Below are 19,995 nucleotides of genomic sequence, written 5' to 3'. Positions count from 1 at the left end.
GGGATGGATGGATGGATGAAGGGATGGGTTTGTATGGGTGATGGATGGGTGGAGGGATGATGGGGGTGTATGGGATGGATGGAGGGAGGATGGATGTGAATGGGGAGGGATGGATGGGGTGTATGGGGATAGATGGAGGGGTGGGTGTGTATCGGGATAGATGGGGATTGACAGATATAGATAGATGGGTGTGGATGGGGATAGATGGATTGGGATAGATGGTGGTCGACCGATATGGATATATGGAGGTTCATGGGGCTAGATAGATAGAGAGGGAGAGAGCGCTTTGTTATAACTGAAGTATCTGGACTCTCTGGCCCAAATTTTTAAAGAAGGCCAATTTACACCAGTCGGGGATCTGGCCAAGGGATTAACTTCAATGGGGCCTATGTGCTTCTGAAAATTTAAAATACTGTGATCAATGTGGCCCTCTGAGCTCACAGGTTTTGGCTGAGCTTTTCAAAGGAACCTGAGAGAGTGAGGCATCGAACGCCCATTAAATTTCATTCCCGTTGATGACAGTCACTAAGACCCATTTTCTGCCATTCAATGGCAGTTGGGAGACTAGACACGTCTGAGGGGCTCGGCCTAACGCCCTTAGACCTTGCTGAAGATTCCAACCAAATCTCTTGGCCCGGCTCACAGCTGGGGGGAGGGAATCACCCCATCGCCCAGTCCCTGGCTCTGTGTCAAGCAGGCTCAGGCCCGCTCACTGCTGGGGTTTGCATTTATTGCTCAGGCTATGAGAGTTTCCCTCTCGCCTGCAGCAGGTTTTTGTATAAGAATGAGTCACTGTGCTCCCCCCACCCACAATGATTGAAACCACATCAAAAACTTCAGCCCCTTCCGGCTTGTCAAACCACCTTGTTCTGATAAGGAAAATAAAAACAAGTGTATAGATGGAAACACAGAGTATCCACCCTGCCACATTAAGTTGCCTGCACTGTTATTGGAAGCTATCAATGACGAATTATCCACAAATCAAGTGTCAATCATCCCTCAATTATCAATAATCAATTTAAAGCCTCCAGTTAGCAATAATCAGGTTTAAAGCCTCGACCATCAATTACTGACCAATCAACTAATCCCCAATTAACTATCAAGCAGTAATCTCTAATTAACAATCAATAATTGCTTATCAGTTTCAAACTATCAATCGTCAATTATCAACCTATCACCAAAGTGCAATTATTACCTGTCATTTATCAACCTATCATCACTTATCAATATACAGTTGTCAGCACTGATCATTACGTAGATATAATCCGTTATCAGTCTTCATTTATCAGCCATCAGCTATTGGTCACCACTGATCTGTTAGGTAGGCAGAGACTGTGGGAGGAAGGATGGTAGACAGAGGAGTGTGTAGTCATTGAATAAAGCTTCTGTTATGTCCATCTTCATTTATTGTCCATCAACCATCATCTCAGTGATACTTTGTGCTTTCTTCATCTCTTGGTCAGTCCCATACTTACAGGGTAAGCGCTGAAGGTCGGGGAACAAGTTTTGTTTTGTGTGAATATAGTGGGCAGCACTATGGGGTTCTGACCAGGGTCTCTGAGTAGTACCACCATAGATGAGGATAATTTCATATTCTAATGATGGACTGAGGCATGGGGAAGGGAAGTGATTTGCCCGTCACCCAGGGAGTCTGAAGCAAAGCTGGGAATAGATTCAGATCTTCAGCCCTAACCCACCGGTCTGAGCTTCTGGATCATCTTTGCTCTTCACAAGCTTTGTCTGGTGGGAGAATGACAATGCAGTGCTATTTGCAGCATGCATTCAGAAGGGGACTCCTCGTCTCACGGCAGTCTGCAGCGGGCTCAGTAGGCACTTGGTTGCCATTCATAAGCATGGCTTGTGTTCGTGTTCAGGCTCTGAAGGTTTCCCAGTCCCCGTGCACAGGGTTTTAATACAGCGCTGCATCACTGTGAGCCCCCAGCCCACACCGTGGTGAATGCCACGACAAAAACTCCCGCCGTCTCTCTGCCCTCCTCGTTAGAAACAGGAGCATCAAATCTAGCTCCAAGGCTGGAAAAGCACCTCCTCCACCCACACTAAATCGCCCGCACAAAATATTGAATTTCCACCGAAGTTGTAGATTCAATTCCTCCCACAGGCAGAGACTCCTTGTGTGCTGCAGACAGCTCAGTTAATCTCCCTGGGCCACAGTTTAGGAACATCGGAAGAGAGCTGGGGAAATAATTGATTTGTTTGGTTCTGCAGTTGAATGGAAAAATCAGTTTGGGGGTTGACCTTTTAGTGACGCTGCTTTGACTTTCCTCAACAAAATGAAAAAAACCAAAACATTTCTTTTGGGGTCAACTAAACATTGGAATTAATTCAGGGAAGTTCTGGCCTGTGGTGTGCTGAAGGCCCCACTTGATGATCACAATGGTTCCTCCTGGCAAGGAACCTATGGATCAAAGGTTTTGCCTGGAAGGGTCTCTGTAGCATAGCAGGTGATGTATCTCATACTGAATTGAAAGGCAGCCAATTTAAAAGGGTTCAGAGGAAACAATATGTATGCAGCACATAATAATCTGTGTGGATCTCACAGCTACATGTTCTTTTCCAGGCTCGGAGTTCAACACAATTAAACCACAAAAACAAAACCACACAGGTTCTTCTAAAGCACCTGGTGCCCATCAGTCTTGGAGAATGGCTCCTCCACCCCTCTTCTGATGCAGTTTGGTTGCTTCTTCCCCCGTCCCCAATACTTTACTTCTGTGTTCCTAGGGTGTTTTAGATGGCCCATCCCCCTAACATCTAGGCTGACTTTAATTTTTTTCTTACCTTGGTGGTCATTTCTCCAGTGTTGCCTCAGTTTTTCTTTTTCTCCACATTCGGCACATCTGCAGCATCATCAGGGCGGGTGTTTAATACGCCACCTGGGCATCAGGCCAGACGGATGAAACAGAGAAAATGCCAGTGCTGAAGGAAGCGGTTTGAGATGGTGGATCTCCAGTGTTTCTGCTCGGTCGACCACTTCAGAAGAGATGGAACCGTGCTGTGGTCTAGGCTGCAATCCGTGCGCTACCTGCTTGAGCACAGAGCACAACATCTGTAGCACAAGGTTGGCCTTGCGGTCAGCACCAGTCTCCCACTGGCAGAGATTCCTTGGGTGGTAGCAGACAACTCGTTTCATCTCCCCGCACCTCTGCTCTGCATATACAAAGTAGGAATGGCCCTTCCTTTGTCTGTCGTGTCTATTCAGACTGCAAACTCCTCACGGCAAGGAGAGTATGTTGCTACTTGAATGTACTGCACCCACCACAGCAGGCCCGTGGTCTAGTGAAACACAAATAGTAATGAACATTTCATGCTGTGTGCCGCGGCTCATCCCTGGCCTCGTGTGAGCAGAAGGTATTTGGTGTAACCATCTGACTATAATGGGCCCTTCCGCACTTACGAATTATGTATTAGGCTTTAAATAATGCCCGGTAATGTTGAGTACAGACCACATCAGATGAGACGGGAGCACTTTCTATTGTCTAGTAAAGGAACCCTAGGCTCCGTTTCTTGCCAATTGAGGGAAGTGGGGGGCTAATGGTTAGAATGAAGGGGGGTGGAGGAGCCGGGACTCCTGGGTTCTATCTCTGGCTCAGGCTGGGGAGTGGGTCTAATGGGTTAGTGCTGGAGCTGCTGGGAGCCAGGACCCCTGCATTCTATTGGTAGCTCTGGAAAAGGAGTGAGGACTGGGAACTCCTTTCTACCCCAGGCTCTGGGAGGGGAGTGGGGTTGAGTGGTTAGAACAGTTGGGGCTGGGAGTCAGGGCTCCAGTCCTAAACCTGCTCAGGATTGAGTTTAATTGGCCAAGTAAGATGAGGGGACTGGGACAGGTGAGACCCAGGCTTGCACTGGGGAGTACTTGCACTTGTTAGAATGATAGATTTAAAAAACAGTGTAATATAGACTTAAAATCAAATTAGCCTTCCGGCAGGTGGATTTTATAATATATTCCTCATGTAGATATCGAATTTAAGGCAGAAATCATTTGTGGAAGCCCACAGTTAAATGCACCCAGCATGGACTTTTTTTGGAGGGGTCATTAGCCCCATAAGACAAGTGAAATATGAAGGGTCCTGTGGTTATTAACTGCTACAAACTACGGATCAGCCAGTTCTTGTTTCCTTTCACCATTGATAAATCAGTCTCCGTTACATCCCTCCTGCCTTGGCAGGAAACATCTGCCCTCTTCCCTCCTAGTCACTTCCTTTCACCAGACGCGGAACTGAGGTCGTAATTCAACTGGGCATTTCTGCGGCTGGCTGCCTGGGAGGCGAACGCAGAGGGAAGCAAACAGGAGCTGGCATCCGCCATCATGTTGCAGTCTGGATGTAGCTCGTGCCGCAGGCCCGAATCAAGGGCTGCGTAGCTCTGTCTGGACGCGGCAGCTCGGTGTGGGTGAGCTGGGTCCAGCCGTTGTAAGGCCAGGTTTACAATGGAGGGAGGATGCTCAAGTCCACAACCGAGGTTACCAGAGCAGTGTGGATGTACCCCTAGACAGCTACCGAGCTGTTGGGACGCATGGACAAACCTGCCTCTGTCCTGACACCCCAGTTATGCCAAAGGCCTGGGGAAGATAATCAAACTGGGACTTCTCGTGACCATCTAGCCTGTGGGGCCCCGTCTGGGAAGCGTACTTAGAGAATGACACCACGGCAGGCCCCACAAAACATAGCTGCTAAGTGCCACTCTGTCCCCTTTATCCCCAAACCCAGTAGTTAGAACATTCACCCAGAATGTGGGAGACCTGGGTTCAAATCCCCACTCTGCCTGATGCAAAACAAGGACTTTCAGCCAGGTCTCCCAGGGCAGGGCCCTACCCACCAGGTTATGGGGTATTCTGGGGGTGCAGGGCGCATCTCCCTCTGTTGAAGTTGTTCCACTTTGTATGAAATAATTAAATTATCACCAAGCCCAAGAGAGAGGCTGTGCATCCTAGTGGTTAGCGAAGACACCCAGGAATCCAGTTTCTGCTCCACTGAATACTTAAGCATTTTATAGAATTCCTTTAAAAATCTGAGCCTCCATCACTCTGTCATTTCCCTCCCCCCATATCCACAAATCACAGAGGATAATCCCCCCTTTCTCCCACCCTTTTTCTGTCTAGTCCCACTCTCAGACAGCCCCAGGCAGTACTTCTGGAGTACAAATACCCGCACATGTGTGTGCATTTTTACAAGGATCCCAAGGGACTTAGGCACTCACATTTCACCAGGTGTTGAGTGCCCAACTCTCTTTGGAAACCCGCCTTCCAAATGGTTAAGCAAGGGATTAATGTGAGAACCTGGTGAATAAAGCACATTTCCTACAGCCATAAAACCAGAGTTTCTCAAACAGGAGTCGCCGCTTGTGTAGGGAAAGCCCCTGGCAGGTGGGCAGGTCTGGCCGATCGCAGCTGTCACCGGGCACGGATTGCTGCTCCTGGCCATTGGGAGCTGCTGGAAGTGGTACAGGCCGAGGAACTTACTGACCACCACTTCCAGCACTGCCAGCAGCCCCCATTGGCCCAGAGCAGTGAACCCGCAGCCCGTGGGAGCTACGATCAGCCGGACCTGTGGATGGGGCAGGTAAACACACCGGCCCGGCCTGCCAGGGGCTTTCCCTGCACAAGCAGCAACCCGTTTGAGAAATCCTGCATAAACCCATGCTGGCTGGGCTGCCTCGGTCAGACCTTGTGAAGCCATCGAGAGCGGGGGGAGGGGGCGGCTGCTGTGAAGAGAGTTTTTGCATTGGAGCGTATCACTGTGGCTACTATAGTATCCCCCACAGTGATAAACACAGCAGCAAAAACTTAGCTCCGGGACAAGAGGAGTCTGTTCTGGAACGGCCAGCACCTGCTGCCCTCTTTATACCAGGCACAGGAACGGCTGCCAGGGTCCATCCAAGCTCAGCGGCCTGTCGCCAGCGGCGCTGCTCCCCTCTGCTGAAGGAACGAGTGGCGACAGTGACAAAAGACGGCCTTTCAGTTATGACACTGGGTGATGACTCCAGAGATATGGGATCAATGGATGGGTCTCTTCACCCTGGCTCCCTTTCCGCTTCTCCCTCTGTCAAAATAACAGCACCAAAGAGTTACTTCAAACCACAAGGAAGCAGAAGGCTGGAGGGACAGAGCATCCTTGCAAACAACAACCTTGCTCCAGTCACCCATCTCAAGGACTCCATGCCTTATAACAGGGCACAGTTCTTCCATCTGGCCCCCGCTGGGCAGGAGCCAGGGCCTTTATTGAGGGCTTCCCTACCCAGACTCCTTTGCAGAAATGGGAAGTCCTGCCCATTCTCTCTGGATGATTGACAGTTTGTCTAGCCAATCAGCTCTCTTTCCCTGCTCCTGGTTCTGTAAGGGTTGCAGGCCCATTGCAATCTGCAAGCTTTTTTGGCATGGGGGAGAAGAGGGAAAGGTCTATGTTTTAGGAGGTTTGCTATATCTAGTACTGGAGGGAGCCCTAATTTTGCTTCTAGTTTCTAGATGTTGCAAGAATATATGTAACAATGAGGTGAGCATAGTCAGTCGGGATTTCCCAAGGCTTGATGCTCAAATTCTAGGGGCTGGGTGCCCAGGGGCTTGTCTTTACAGGGGAAATAGACTGGAACTAGCTCTCCAGGTGTAATTTAGTTATTCTGGAAAAGCTCTTCCATGGGGCTACTCTAGTATGGAGTAAAAGTGCCTGTGTGAGAAGAGGAAATGTTCTGAAAGAGAGCGGGGAGCTAGTCTGAGTAACTCATTGACACTGGAATAGCTATTCTTGTCAATTTCGCTCATTGTCTTAGCTCCTCTTGCCAAGCCCAGATGAAAGGAACAAGTGGGGGGTTAATGAAAGACTCCTGTTGAAAGGAGACAGTTTAGCCTGTTGGGTAGATCATTGCAGTAGGAGACAGCAGACTAGCGTTCTGTTCCCAGCGCTGGATTACCTTGGCCAAGTTGCTTCTTTTTCACGCCTCAGTTTCCCCATCTGTGAAATGGGAATAATGATGATGACCTCCTTTACCAAGTGCCTTGTGATTGACTGAGGCAGAAAATGAGCACTGATAGTAGTAGTCGTGTTTGGGGTAGCCCTTAAATAAGGGTGTTAAAACACTGATTCTCTCACAAGGGCATCTGACTTGCTTTTGTCAGACTTTGCTAAGCCACGGTGGCATACTGTCTCGCTACTTGGCTTATGCTCAGACCCTGCAGGAAGTTTTTGTACGGGAGTGCATCACTGTGCTGCTATATTGCCCCCACGGTGCTAAACACCAGAGCTAAAACTCAACCCTGAGGTGGACTTTCTGCTAGATACAGTGACATCTAGTGCAATGTTCGCAGACAGGGACTACTGCACTGGTCCATCTGTTTCTAACAACAAGAGCTGCTTGAGGAGAAGGTAGGAGGCAAAAAAGATGGTCTTAATTTATTATTTCTGTTACCATGGCGCCTCGGAGCCCCAGTCATGGGACAGGACTGCATTGTGCAAGGTACTGTACAAGCACACATCACGGACAGCCGCTGCCCCAAAGAGGTGACAGTGTAAGTAGATTTGGAAGGATTTGATTTTTATTGGTAAATGTCAGTTTCACCACGTGCACAAAAACCGACCAAAAAAAATCTCCATCGATGCTAATTGAAATTTACAGACAGGCCAAGTAGGAAAAAGACTGCTTGAGAATTTAGTAGAGTTTGATGAAGGGGATTTCCTGGGTATAGACTGACATGCGATGCTGATCATTTGTGTTTGAACAATGATAAAGCTTTCACTTTTTGAATCTCAGCATCTACTGTCATGAAACGATTAAAACAGTGCTTCAAACCCATAATTTTGCACAACCGTGAACATTGAAATCAATACAAATCTAGAACATTGCTTAAAAATAAGCATCCATTGAAATTATAAATAAAAATCATTTTTTGCCAAACTTAAACAGAAGTCTGAGACAAGAGATGCAAACCGACAGGAGTGCAAGGGTTTTTGGCTTCCTCTGCAGCGTGGGGGATCATTTGCCTGCTCAGATCACCTGGTCATATCTCACCTCATGAATTTTGTGCTGCTGGAGGAGGCTCGGGCACCGTGGCAGTTGGGTCTCTGGTGGTTTCTGCCTGGGACACCTAATTGAGTCTCCTGAGAACTGAAATGCTTTGGTCTAACTAATGTCTAATGTAGGGACATGTGGGTGAAATGTAATGGGATGGGATGGTTCCTTCTGGCTTTAAACCCTGAGACAATATTGGTCAGCGTGACAAGCAATAGTCTCAGCACTGCCTCAAGAGATGGGGGTACAATTCTTGACATCTCTATAGACTCCGTTTGAGCCCTTGGGAAAGTTCCATAGGCTTGTATCTTTGAAAGCCTATAGAGTTTTGATGCCTCGTTCAATAAAAAATCCCACCTTCAATCTCTCCTTGTCTTGGTGTTGGGATTCCCTCCAAGACCTCTTTCCACTCGGCTTCCCAACAACTCAGTTTGACTCCAGCCTTGGTCACTCAGGTTTCTTTGTTTGGCACACAGCAGTGCTACTCATGGTTGATCTGACTCAAACGCAGGGGGGATAGCTGCTGGGTATATCACAGCTCAAACGTTACCCCGAAACCCTCTCCCTTGTCCACGTTACACATCTCATTGCATTCACTATATGTTGCATCACACATGTGGATGGCTCGGTTACTTTGCAGGAGCCAATCCTCGTGCAGCATGCACTGTCCACTCACTGTCCATGTTTCGACTTCTTTGTTATTCCTAAGTTATTTTGTCCCTGGTTATCTAGTTAATAGGAAATGGTTCCCTGGGTGTTCTTCCTCTTATCTTAGCTGGCTCAGACATTCTGTCTTCTTAGCCTATTGACGTATTTATGTATCTTATTTAGCACAAATTTGCTGTTTTCAACCTGATGATTCATTTAACTCCTTAATTCTATCTTCCAAAATATGAGGCCTCCCTTCATGTGTTAATTGCTCAGATCAGGCCAGGTCTCCCATCTGACCACTGCATATGACAGGTGATCTTTCTGGTCTTACAGGCTGCCCCCCGTCCTGCCCTGTGTCTGTAAGCTCTGTGGGGCAGGGACTGTCTCTCACTGTGTGTCTCTGCTGTGCCCAGCACAATGGGGCACTGCTCTGTAGGGTTTGCCATAATACACACAACACACACACACAGGGTGAAATCCGGGTCCCCCTGAAGTCAATGGCAAGACTCCCATTCACTTCTAAGGGGCCAAGATGTCACCCTTAGGATGGGTTTTGCACATGTGCCGAAGGGTGCGAGGGGTTCACCTCCCACAGAAAGTCCATGGGATATGGCTGCATAATTGCCAGAGAGGGCTCCTTTGAAACCCCTAAGGGCTTGGTGTGAATTCAGCTCCGTTTGGAAAAGATGGAGTAAAGGTGGAACATATTTTTCAAATCCTTTGTCCTTTCTCTCTGGGCTGCTTTCTAGAAACTTACCCCCAACCACAAATTCACTTGTCAGCGTCCTTCGCACGCTGAGGGAAACAGAAGGGGAACAGACTTCCTGTCTTAGATAATTTACACACCAAGAAACAGAGACATTGGTTCCCGCTCCTCTTGCTGTCCGGAAATGGCATTTGTGATGCTTAACTGGCTGCATGGTGCTCGATAACTCCAGAATCCGAGCTCCTCAAAGTACAGTGAGACAGAGCAGTGTGTGGATGATGGACAGTGAGAGCGGTGTGCGTTTGGGCAAGACTAGATAGTGAGTGAGTGACAGGGGTGAGTGTATGGGGTAGACTGATAGAGATATATTGAGAGGCTTTGTGTATGGGATGGATAGACAGATACATGAGGTGTACGGGGATGGATGGGGATAGATAGATAGAGGGGATGGATGGGGATAGATAGATAGAGAGGGTGGATGGGGATAGATAGATTGAGGGGGTGGATGGGGATAGATAGATAGACAGATAGATAGATAGACAGATAGATAGATAGATAGATAGATAGACAGCTAGAGCAGGTGTATGAGGTTAGATAGAGGGGGTGGATGGGGATAGGTAGATAGATGCAGGAGGTGTATGGGGATGGATGGATGGCTAGATACAGATAGGTTGATAGATTTAATGGATGGAGGAGATACCAGCAGAATTTTTCACACTAGGTTATTTTACAAACGGCTTCTCTCTGTGGACTTGCTCACTGGGGACTGATATTTTGGATTTAAAGCCATTTTGGCTGGGAGACGACGCCAGCGGCTGCTGCTTGTGGCTTGTGGATTTCAGGTCTGTATACCCAGCTACGTGGGCATCTAGAGTGAATCCCAGAGAGCAACTATGGCCTCTCTTCATGAATCTGGTGGCTCCCTGCTGTGGGTGGTTCTGCCGCTTTGCTCTCCTCTGGGTGGCTATGTCTGTAGATTTCCCCAGCAGTGTAAGAGGCAGCAAATGACATGTAACTACCCTGCAGTGGCCACCCAGGGCTTGTTCCAGTTGTTCATACGCTGGACTAGCTGCAGTGGTGGTTTTACTTTGAACACGGCTGGGATGTTCAAAGGAGCTTTATAAGGATGCTGAAAACATATGTCAGGGTGTTATGTGGGGGCCTTTCTGGATTGTATTAATAGACACCTGAGGTCTGTGTCTACAACCCTTACAAGGCAGATCTGTCCGGCTTTCTCTCCAGCCATCCTCCCATAAAGCTGTCTCTCTCTATACTCCCTTCCTCCTCCCCCACTTGAGGAATAAAGTACTAGAGTCCACATTAGTAAAAGAGCCCTAAATAAGCAGAATAAACCAGACTCCGTGCCCCATTCCCAGTCAGTCCCTGTCACATTAAGTACTTCACAACGTGGCGTTCCCTGGGGCCCTCCCTTCTGAAGCCAGCACTGGGAGGATTAAGTGGGGATTGTTGTAAGAGACTAACGGGAAACCTCACCCTTAATTGTTGACTCCAACCATAACTTTGCCAGAAGTTGCTCCCCCGTGTTTTTGTAGCTTAGATAAAGCACATTCCTGGTGGTCTGGGGTTTCCAAAAGTAGATAAAGAACCTTAGACACCTAAATCCCACTGAAATTCAACTGAAGTTGGTCTTCTAACTGCCTCTGGCTCCTTGCAAAACTCCCAAGCAGTCTTCTCTAAACAGAAATCATACCAGCAAGGAAAGGTGCATTGTCACAGATTTTTCAGAAACAGACTTTGACAGGGTTTGGTTGGTGGAAATATAATAATAATGTGGCCTCTGGAAAGAGAAACTTTACCCGCAAGGAAAATTCTTTACAACATGAATAATGAACTATGTTCCCATTAAATAATGAACTATGTTCCCATGGGAGCTGGGTGTTGCAATCCCCTAGACGGCTTTGAAAATGTCACTGTTTGTTTTTGCTGCAGAGGATGCTAATGAGGACGTGCATATTTTTTTATTAGTTAAGTGATCTTGAAGGAGAATCAGTGTCCTATCTGTACCAGTGACTGTGGAAAGAAATGAGATTGAGTGGGATGGGTCAGTGCAAGATTTCCAATAACACTGAAGATTCTCAATCCTTTGGCAGAGGCAGCCAAGCTTTGGGATGTCAGACCTCTGATTCCAAAGGCCAGCAGTAACCTAATTAGTTAAGGAATCCTTCCCTCCGCTGGTATTTGAATGGATGTAAATCACTGTGCCCCCGTAGTTCCCACAACAGTACAGCCCCAGACCAGAACGTCTGCTTCAGTTTCATACCACAAACCTGCACCCCGGGGGAAAGTAAGAATTGTGGCGAAAGGGACAGAGACAGCTTCGATTGTTTCAATCTTCCATTGGCTTTGCGAGGAACCCGAAGTGTTCTTTACAAAATTCAAAGGGAGGGAGGTTCATGCAGAGGTAGAGGGATGGATGGATGGATGGACAGGGGTGTGTGTATGAGGATGGATGGATAGATAATGCAGGGTTTGCCATGTACAACTTGATTGCAATATAATGATAAAATACAAAATGGTTGTGCCATTAAGGTGCATCTAAAAAGATCCACTGGATTCTAGCATAGAATGATCTCAGCTCAGAGCTCACATACCTGTAGGTTTTGCTCAAAGCATTATTCTTTCAGTATCTGGTAGCAACCTCAGCATCTTCCTCCTCTAATGGCTCCATCTTCCCCAGGCAAACCAGATCTTTCGGGCTTTAACTCCATCTGCTTGGGTGACAGGCTTGACATACACTAAGGACAGTGAGATTTTTGTAAGGGCCTTAGTCACAGTGGGATCCAGTTTGTCACAGTGTTACACGTCTTTACACAAACCTCTGTGGGGTAGCTGGAAACTGTTGAGACACGGCTAGTGTGGGGGAGGGGACACAGAAACTCATTGAGAAAATGGGTGCAAGGGTAACAGCTAAATGTTATTTTAATATTTATCATCCTTGAATGGATTGGTAAGCAAGAGAGAGATGTGGTGGTGGATGGGCACAGATGGATGGATAGATAGAGGGGTGAGTATATGGACGTATGGATGGATGAATTGAGGGGTGTGTATAGGGATGGCTGGCTGGATAGACACAGGGGTATGTATTGGGATAGCTGGATGGATAGATAATGCAGGGTCTGCCATGTGTAACTTGATTGTAATATAATCATCAAATACAATGTGGTTGTGCCATTTACTTGCATCTAAAAACTTCCACTGGATTCTAGCATAGAATGATCTCAGCTCAGAGCTCACTTACCTGTAGGTTTTGCTCAAAACATTATTCTTTCAGTATCTGGTAGCAATCTCATCATCTTCCTCCTCTAATGGCTCCATCTTCCCCACAGTGAACCAGATCTCTGGGTTTTTAACTCCACCCGCTTGGGTGAGAGGTTTGATGGGGACTCAGGGCACTGAGATTTGTTTAACAGCATTAGTCACAGTGGTACCCCCGGGTACACACCTCTACACAAACCTTGGGGGGGTAACTAGAAGCTGCTGGGAGAAAGCTAGAGTGGGCAGTAGGGGTGGGGACACAGACTCATTAAGAAAATGCATTCGAGGGTAACAGCTAAATAATATTACAAAATTTATCATCCTCGGAAGGAAAGAGAGCAAAATGTGGTGGTGGGTGGGGACAGATAGATTGGTGTGTATGGGGTTGGATTGATAGATGTTTCTGAGGACAGATAAACAGAACTATATTGTGTAAGAATGGCTAGCTAGATAAGGTATCTACTCCAGGTGGATGGATAGATGGGGGTGGGAGTATGAAAAGAAGATAGATCAATAGAAGTGTGTGAGATAATATATCATAATTGTGTCTTTATCTATATGTGTGGACGGATGGATGGATAGGTAGGTGCATAGAGATGGATGGATATATGGATATATGCGTGAAGATGGATGGATGTGACTAGGGCTACAGAGACAATATAATTGATTTGTTGAACAACCCCATTACCAATTAAAGTGCATTTTTGCCACAGTGACCTTAAGAGGAAGACCTTAAAATACCCACTACACGGGTTATACCTGTGGAATAAGAAACCAGAGAGTCATTCATAGTTATCTTCTTCCACTGAAGCTGTTGGAAGTGAAGTTCACTTGAGTCTGCTTGTATCTATAACGATACCTATGTGTGTAGCTGACCTCCACACCCCCATCATAGTATCTGAGCCTCTCCCACGCCCAGTACCCCGATGAGGTAGGGCCGTGTATTATTCCCATTTTATAGCCTGGGAACTGAGTCACTGAGATTCAATGACATGTCTGAGGTCACCGAAGGTATCTGTAGATAAGCAGGAAAGGGGATTCCTGGTCTCCCAAGGTCCAGCCAAGTGCCCTGATCACTGGACCAGCCTTTCTCTCCAGATAAGCTGAAAATGTTCAGGCTGTCCCTGGAACAGATCCCACGTTCATGCCTGGAGCAGGAGGTCGATGGCAAAGTATGAACAGGATAAGTGGACAAAGAGAAATAGCGAGCTAGGATTCTCTGTGCATAACTGTCACTGCAGGGAGGTTTATGCTATGGAATTAGTTACTGTGGGAACCCCAGCTGCTATAACCTCACAGTGATACAACCCTGCACCAAATCTCATCAGCGCCTCGGGGAAGCCTGGGCCAGGTGTCCTCAGAGATGTTGAGCTTTAATACTATCCTTGAGCCTGGGTTTTTTGGGGGGGGCGGATTTTTGGTCCTGGTTCTTTATGATTTTATTCAGAATTCATGCTCTGTCTGAGGAGATTAATTCCAAGAGGCCAGGATACGAAGACAGCCCCACAATATTCTCCTGCCCCCCAGGGCCAGACTCTGATACCTGGAGGCATAAGCAAGAGCTTGGCATCTACATCACAGCTGGGCTAGCGGACAGAGCACTGGTCTGGATCACTGGGTGATTCCCTGTTCTGTCCCTTCCCTCCGGGGCACCTGGCATTGGCCACTGGTGGCAGACAGGATACTGGGCTGGTTGGTCCCTTGGTCTGACCCAGTCTGGCCGCTCTTATATCCTTACTGGTCTGTAGCCTAGTCCAGCTCTGCAACTGATCTTCCATGTGACCTTGAGCAAATCACTTCACTTCTCTTTCCCCTCCCCTGGTCTGTCTTGTCTCATTAAACTGCAGGCATGTCAGGACAGGGACCGTGTCTTGCTGTGTGTTTGTACAGCACCTTGCATCAGGTCAGGTGGGTCACGTGTCTCCCCCCCCACCCGATTTGCTGCTTGGCTTGTACTGAGCATGCTTACATGGCCATGCTCGGTATCACTGCTGAAAAGGGGTTCCCTGACCCGCCTCCCCCCACCCCCACACTATGGGCAGGCGCAGGTCGTCTCTGCCTAGCACAATGCAGTAATACAAATAGAGAGGCGTGATTGCTCAGCTCCGTTAAGTTCAGGGCTAGTTTATACCGTCTGAAGACCAGAGTTCAGATTCCGACGCTTTTCCTTGTGCTGATTAGTACCTTGGGCAGGGCTTTTCTTTCGTGGGAGCTGGCGACCTTTAGAAAAGTCTGAGTTGCCAACATGTACAGGTTATCAGTGATTTCCCTACACCCCCCCTGAATTTCACTACCCCCCCCCCCAGTTTTGTGAGATAGTTGCATACCAATTTAGTGACTGTTTGGAAATCTGAATTTAAACTGAAACATTAATACACACTTTAAGAGCTTATACAGTGTATGATAAAATGTGTATCTGAAAAAGTATACTAGATTTGAAAAGTACGAACATAGACTAGCTTCCTTGCTTCCTTATGCAGCTTTGTTTTTTATGATGTCAGTGCATTCATTTCGGTGATGTTGGCCAACCTAATAATTTCAAATGATAATTTGTAAGCAAAGTCTAAATGAGCTTTCCCTGACAGCTAGTGATGAGCTGGGGCTGCGGGGAAAGGCTTCAGGGCCAGATTATATTTACATTCCCACCTAATCTACCTAGGTGGTATTCCAGCAAACACGAGCTGTGCTGCATGTCCAAGTGATAGATTTTGGCTGGTGGTTGGGTTACAAACCACTTGAATGTGGGGGGATTGAGGGATGAAATGTTGTTCTTTATTGTCATGAGTAAAGGGAAGTAAACTGTACTTAGCCTGTGATGATTTGAAAGGCATCAAGAGAGAGGGGGGGGAACCGTCCCTCTCCATTGTTTAAAGACAGAGTCTGATTAGGCTCCATTAGAAAGGTCATTTGTATCTGTTAAGTGAACAACTGCAGCTGAATTCACTGACAAATCAGGCTGATGTGCTATAGTCCCTGTTCGTTGGGGACAGTGTTCCTGGGTAAAGAGGCAGCCCAAAGGACAGACTGCACTAGCAGTGAGCGAGGTTCCCGCACTGATGAGCTTCAACTGGGAATCACTGAGAGCTGAGTGGAACCTCAAGCGGGCCAACTCGCAGGTCACAGTGGCACGTGGCAGCCAAAAGGTGACTCTGCGGGGCATTGGCAACAGAGCGGTTGGGAGTAACGGTGGCACAATGAACAGACGATGCCAGAGCAAACAGAGAGCAGCTGGAGGGAATCAAGCAAGGTTTGCTTTCTTGTCCCCCCAGAAGGTGGATTCACATGAAAAGCACCTGACTGAGCATCTGAGGTTCTCCACTGACAACGGACAACACATGGGGTGAGTGGAGTAGCGTGGAGGAGAAAAGTGAGGGGGCGGATGTTAAATAAACATTTGTTTGTTGGACTATATTAGTGACTTTGCTCCAGAATGTTAGGATCTGTGACTGGGAATGGAAACTTACATAAATATGTGTTCCTAGTAGGCAAATTTTCCCTAAACGCATTATTTTGCCAGGGTTGTGTTATCTCACATTGTTGCTATATTGAGAGCTCTTTATGTTGGGAGTTTCTGTACTAAACATTTTATGTTATATTAATTTTACGATAAGAATGGCCATACTGTGGTCAGACCCCAGATTGGTCCATCTAGCCCGTACCCTGTCTTTACCAATCAGTGGTCCAGGCCAGGGTGCTTCAGAGGAATGAAATCAGAGCAGGTAATCATCAAGTGACCATTCCCCTGTTGCCCATGTCCGCAGCTTCTGGCAAAAAACAGGCTAGGAACAACGTCAGAGCATGGTGTGCATCCTCTCCCACCCTGGCGTAATAGCCACAGATGGACCTGTGCTCCAGGAATTTATCTAGTCCTTTTTTATAATCCTGTTATAGTTTTTGGGTCTTCCCAAACACCATCCCTGGCAAAGAGTTCCCTGGTTTGAATTATTGTTGTGCGAAAGAGAGTACTTCCTTTTTGTTTTTTAAACTGCTGACTATAATATTCATTGGGTGCTTAGCTAGTTTTTGTGTTAAGATGAAGGATTAAATAAATTCCTTATTCACTTTCTTCCACCAGTTTCTAAGATTTGTAGCCTCTGTATATCCCAGTTAAGTCATCTCTTTTCTAAGCTGAAACATTCCAGTCCATTTTAATTCTCTCCTGTTTCATACCTGATTATTTTTGTTGCTCATCTTCTGTGCCTTTTTCCAATTCCATATATATTATTTAGGTATGGGTGACAGATCTGCACACACTATTCAAGGTGTGCTGTAAATGGATTTTTATAGAGCAATGTATATTTTCTGTCTTATTATCGTATCCCTTTCTTAAGTGATCCACATTGTTTCTTTGTGACTGCTGCGCGCATGAGCGGACTGTTCTTCAGAGTGACCACAGTGGACTCAAGACTCTCTTTCATGAGTGTTACAGCTATTTCAGATGCCATCACTTTTGTATTGGATGTGGGATTGTTGCTTTCCCATGTGGCATCACTTTGCATTATTAACATTGAATTTCATTTGCCATTTGCTTGGCCAGTCACCAGTTTTGTGAGACCTGCTGCAGCTCTTCGCAGTCTTGCCTGGACTTAACAACCTGGAGTAGTTTTGTATCATCTGCACATTTTGCCAACCTCACTGTTTACCCATTTTTCGAATCATTTCTGAATATGTTGAACGAATAGTTCCGTAACCGACCCCTCGGATCCACTATTTGTCTCTCTCCATTCTGACAACTTATTTATTCCTACCTTTGTTTACCATCTCTTAACCAGTTACCTGCTTCCCATGAGAGGACTTCCTCTTACCCCTGATGCTCATCTCTTCATAATGGCAATGTAATTTGAATACTTTCTAATACTTCTTTTTAAAATGTATATTTTTTTAGAAATCACGACCTGTTAGGTGCTTTGGTGTAACTTGCATTATTCTTATGTTAAATTTGCATAATCCTAACAAAACATTTACTTTACTCATATCTCTTTTATTTATCTCATTGGTCCCTCCCTGTAAATTCAAACACTCCCCCTAATTTCAATTCCTGGGGAAAGCACTGCAGGTTATTGTCAGGGTATCTCTCACTGTGGTTCTGTTATTATACTATCATCATCTATTGCTACATCAACTGCAGCACTGTGATTCATGCCTATACCAAAACGTCCAGGGTATGGGAACGTTTGCCCAAGCTAATGAGCTTGAGAGTAATTAGCCTACTGTGTGGCCCAACAGGTAAGAAACATGCTGAAATAAATGTGTTAGTCTCTAAGGTGCCACAAGTACTCCTGTTCATTTTGCAAACATGAATTAGTTTTTTTTTAAAACAAAGTCACTTTTTGTTTTTGTTTTGCACTCAGGTAACTAGGGGCCAGATTGCCAAGATCTTTCGGCACCCAAAGATGTAAAGAGCTGCCTAGCAGAATTCACAAAAAGACCTAAGCGGGTTAGGCACCTAACTCATTGAGCTCAATAAATGCCCCTCACTCCTCATGGTTTTCTGGAATTGTTTGCATCTATGATTTATCTTCCCCAGTTTCTCTGTTTTCCAGGGACCCGCTTATATTTTATTTGACAAGAGCATTTCAGAAGAGATAAATTTTGTACTCAAAGGAGAACGTATATTTAAAATAATGAAGTTGCTTCTGATCAAAACGTTTCCAAAATGCCATTTCTCTAGGTCTGACTTGCTGGCATAGCTGCGACCATACAGAGGTTTTTGATATGGTGTTTGTCATTGTGATAGCTCCAGCTACCACCTAACACGGTGATGTGTGCCAATACCAAATATCCGTTCCCACTGGTATGTAGGAGGTGATCACATCTAACGGGAATTGTACGTCAAGATTCCTTGAGCAGCTTTCAAACTCTCATCCTACTGTTCCCACGATGGAAAGTGTGTGTCTTTTATTTGATGCTAATACATCCGAGGTATTTGTTAGGGGGTATATCACTGTGATAGTAGCTTCTACTATTTTAGTATGCACAGTGATACACAGCCCTGCAAAATCTTCCTCATCTCTTCCAATAACCACAATCAGATAATTATTAGGATCACTCTTCCTTCCGGTCCTGCAAACAGTACAATAGGCAGGAGACAAACTACTAATTCCTTTGAAAAACATTGAATTAGGAATATAGGGTGATGGGATGTTTAAAACTAGAATAGAATAGAGGAAATTGGAGTGGAATAGAATAAAACATTGGAAAGGAGACTAGACTAGACTAGAATGTTTACACACAGGAATTGCTAGAATGAGTCAGACCAATGGTCCATCTAGTACCCCTTTAAAAATATTTCAGGCTGTGATGAACCTCCCCCGCAAAAGTGACAACCCCCCTATGCCATGCCACCCTTACTTCTGCATTGCTGCTGGCAGCAGCACTGCCTTCAGAGCTGGGTGCCCGGCCAGCAGCCACTGCTCTTGCGACCCTGCCCCCCCACAATAGTCTTGTGATCTCCTTTTGGGTTGGGATCTCCAGTTTGAGAAACTGTGTTGTCATATAACCTCCTGTCTTGTGGCCAGTTCCAGACAATGCAGAGGGAGGTGCAAGAACTGCCCTCTAGTGGGCACTTTGAGATAACCTTGACATGGGCTTGCATCAGTTAGAAGTTGGCTCATGCCCTGACAGAGACGGGTTTATGTCCTCCATACTTACTCTTATAATTCTGTATGTTCTCCTTATCATTACAAATATCCCTTCTCTTATCGAATCCTGATGAGCTCTTGTCCTCACTGATACTATGTAACGATGAGTTCCATGGGTCAAATGTGTAGAAGGCATCTTGTTTCATCAGTTTTAAAATTGCTGAACTTCAGTTGGATTTGAAAATCTCCTTGTTCGTGCTTTGAGGCAGTATGAATAGAAGTGCTTCATCTACCTTTTCTCTAGAGTTTATTGGTTTGTAGCCCTCTGAAGTCCATTTTGATTCAACTTCTCTGTAATGTAAACAGCCCCAGGGAGTATTTGCAAAAGTTGCTTAGGATCATAAGTCCTGCTGATTTTTTAGGAAACTTGTGCTGCAAGTCACACCCCTAATCTTTATCAGCTGGGATGTTAAAAGAGCCTAAGGTGTTTAGGAATCCAATTTCCAATGGGAGTTGAGCACCTAACTCCTTTATGAACTTTGAAAATCCCTGTCTATTTTTCTTTCTCTAATCTTTTTTTTTTTTTAGAAAATGGTGGATACATTTAGTCATGTCAAAATCTGTCCTGAAATGGATGACATTCTTATATTCTTCCTCTTTCCCTGGCTACAGCCAAAGATTGGATCTCAGAGATCTAGAGTTCAAAGGTGTGGATTCAAATCCTGGTTGAGTCACGGTATTCTGTTCTCTGGGCTGGTATTTTCA

At 46.1% G+C, this 19,995-nt stretch overlaps 1 long non-coding RNA gene and 2 gene segments (V, D, J or C); 1 reads left to right on the top strand and 2 right to left on the bottom strand.

The window, feature by feature from the left end:
• Positions 1-19,995, bottom strand: part of LOC116824536 (immunoglobulin epsilon heavy chain-like) — a 183,470-nt gene that overhangs the window by 56,772 nt on the left and 106,703 nt on the right.
• Positions 1-19,995, bottom strand: part of LOC116818425 (immunoglobulin heavy constant gamma 4-like) — a 320,687-nt gene that overhangs the window by 224,315 nt on the left and 76,377 nt on the right.
• LOC116824539 (uncharacterized) overlaps positions 9,851-19,995 on the top strand; it is a 30,147-nt gene continuing 20,002 nt past the window's right edge. The window contains exon 1 of the long non-coding RNA XR_012657023.1: positions 9,851-10,215. This is a non-coding gene — a long non-coding RNA (uncharacterized LOC116824539). The remainder of the gene's footprint in view (positions 10,216-19,995) is intronic.

Source organism: Chelonoidis abingdonii, chromosome 14 (assembly GCF_003597395.2).
Source record: "Chelonoidis abingdonii isolate Lonesome George chromosome 14, CheloAbing_2.0, whole genome shotgun sequence".
Classification (NCBI taxonomy): Eukaryota; Metazoa; Chordata; order Testudines; family Testudinidae; genus Chelonoidis; species Chelonoidis abingdonii.
This window is presented reverse-complemented; position numbering and strand designations above follow the sequence as displayed.